Source organism: Myotis brandtii, unplaced genomic scaffold (genome assembly GCF_000412655.1).
Source record: "Myotis brandtii unplaced genomic scaffold, ASM41265v1 scaffold1720, whole genome shotgun sequence".
Taxonomy (NCBI): Eukaryota; Metazoa; Chordata; class Mammalia; order Chiroptera; family Vespertilionidae; genus Myotis; species Myotis brandtii.
The window spans coordinates 164,225-166,893 of NW_005356342.1; the positions used below are offsets into that span (position 1 = coordinate 164,225).

The following is a 2,669-nucleotide window of genomic DNA, read 5'->3' on the forward strand; positions in this document are numbered from 1 at the left end:
TAAAAAAATCAATAAAATATATTTTAAAAAAATAAAAATAAAAAAAAATAAAAACAAAGTTTCAGTCTCTTCACAAGGAGTCATGTATATTCTCTGGATTTTTTCAGCCACCACAACTGGATTCTCTTTTCTGATTTTTGCTGCAGCGTCTGCTTTGTAATCATATGGACAGTTGTGCTCGTCCACAAAACAAATGTCCACATTGGCAGTCAAACCCGATAAGGCCAACTTTCTTTCTGCGCATGAAACATCTGTTCTTCTTTGGTTTGGGTACCTCAGGAGCTTTTTCTTCACTTTGAGAAGTACTAGGTTGGGAAACTGATGAACTGGGCTGAGTAACAACTGGCTCTGACACCTCTGTGTTCGGGGTAGTTATTTTGTCCTCTCTTGAAATGCTCATTTCTGTCATTTGCTGAGTTACGGGCAAGGCAGCCACAGGCACATTTCTATTTGAGTTCAAGCAAACATTTTTAAAGATGTTAAGGGTACTTCTTCGTGAGGTAAGTTGTCAGTTCAACTTCAAATTATATATTATTTCCAACATATTCAAATGGAGCTAAATAATCTAAAATTTTAAAATACTGGATGCTCAGCAAAAATGGTTGAGAATAAAGCAAGCAATTTGATAAATAGCTCATTTCAAGGCTGCATATCTGTATAAGTCACAATGTTTTATTTTAGCCAACTAATAATTTTTAGCTGTGCCTGTAATCTGTTTAAGGGCAAAAGGGGGCAGTTTTGCCAAAATGCCTTGTGTGGCATTACACTAGTCTGCAGAGCCTCACTCCTACAACTTCTAAACCTCAATTACAAGGAAATAAAAGCACAGCATTCTCAACACAGCATCCTTGGTGGTATAGAGTGCGTTATGATATACATCTTTACTCAATCACCTACAACAAGATCATACATTAAAAGATTTTGAAATCCCTGACTGCAAAGCCAAGGGCATTTGATATATTAATATCCTTATTATATATGAACACATAATTATAACTGTATGGATAGCACAGATATCTTCATTTCCTCCTATTACCATAAAAACTCTGAAATGCTCAATCTTACCTTGATTTTTCAGATGTGCTGCCAGCAGCACCTTCACAGTTGTTTAAACTAGTGTCTGCTCTTTGCACAGATGCAGAATCTGAGGTAGGACTGTTGGAACCACTAGCTGTCCCTATTTAAAAAAAGAATTTGTAAGAAACAAAGCAATACTATATTCAGTATCAAGACTATTAATAAGTAACAAATACTTGCATTTAATTAAGTTAGTGATTTAAGCATTTTCATTGTGCTTCAGATTCCTACACTTGAGTATCCAAAAAATATATTAAAAAGTCATATCCAGTGAATACAAGTATGAAACAAAATCTCAAAAAGGAAAATGAAAAAGCTAGTCAAGATGCTTGTTGATAGTCACTCATTCCTGATGTAGTTATACCAAGTACTTGGGCTGTTGTTTTAATTTCAAGCTTTTCTCAGGTCTTCTCTCTTTGGGCTTTCAGCATTGATTCTTGGTCTTAAGCCCCAATTCTTGGCTCTATGTTTTCTGTTCACCAATTCTTCAAATGGGTTTTTCCTTGGAAACAACTTACCCATTGGGCTCATTCTGCCACTATTCTGCTGCCTCTGAAGATGCTCTTTGTAGCAAACAGAACACATTCCATTTGTCCTAGGATTCCCATAAAAGCCACATCCTCCTCCACTGTCTGTGGACTTTAAGGTGATTTCCCCAAACCCGAGGCTTTCAAAACCTTAGGGGGTGACTACAGCTTTGGCTTGGTGGCCCAGGGTTTAGCCTAAGTGGGCCCATGTGGAGTCCGTTTCACCCCGCCCCCTTCTTTTTCATTTTTACCCCTTTAAAAGGCACTGGAAAATGTCAGGGCTTCACAAATTCCTTGCATCCCAGCTCCACTCCAAGGAGCCCGTGGGATGAGGCACCCACCCCACCCACAGGGGTGCTGGGTCCAGGTCCCAGGCAGGAGGGCGGGCAGACACGTGGTGCCTGGGGCCGGTGCCCGAGGTCCATGAGGAAGGACACTTGGGGTGAAACCAGGAGCCTGGGACCAGGGGTTTGGATGAAGAGGGCCCAGTGGGTTTCCAAAGCCCTTCAGCCCCATGGGACGGAAGCCTTGAGAAAGGGAAGAAAAAGTGCTGCTGTGGCAGCCGATCCCCGATTCTCATCCTGAGTTTTGTGCCTCTACCTCTTCCTTAAAGGCGAGGTGGGTGGGGGTTGATTGAGGCTGTGGGGAAATCCGGGCGATACTCACAGATGTGGAGCGGGCCATGAGGCAGCTTCTCTTCCCAAGAGTTGGGAGGTGTGCGTTCGGCCTTCAATAATGAGACATACCCATCAACGCCCCCACCCGACTCTCCAGGCACGATCACCCCCTCCCCCACCCGTCTCCACCCAGAGAAACCTTGATGGGTTGCCTCCTACACCCCCCACATTGGGAATCGAACCCTCAACCCTGGCCGCTGCCCTTGACCGGAATGGAACCGGGGAGGGACCCTTCAGTGCACAGGCTGGCGCTCCATCCACAGCGCCAGACCGGCCAGGGCCATTGCTTGATTCTTGTCCAAGCCCTGACTGGGCATCCCACCCACCACCTGGCGAGGCGGCCGGGACTCTACAGGGAAGGGTGTCCACAGGGCGAGCGAGACACACG

The 2,669-nt window shown here is 44.5% G+C and overlaps 1 pseudogene; it reads right to left on the bottom strand.

Annotated features, from left to right (window-relative positions):
• Positions 1-1,754, bottom strand: part of LOC102250799 — a 3,450-nt pseudogene extending 1,696 nt beyond the window's left edge.
• Positions 1,755-2,669: the final 915 nt, after the last annotated feature.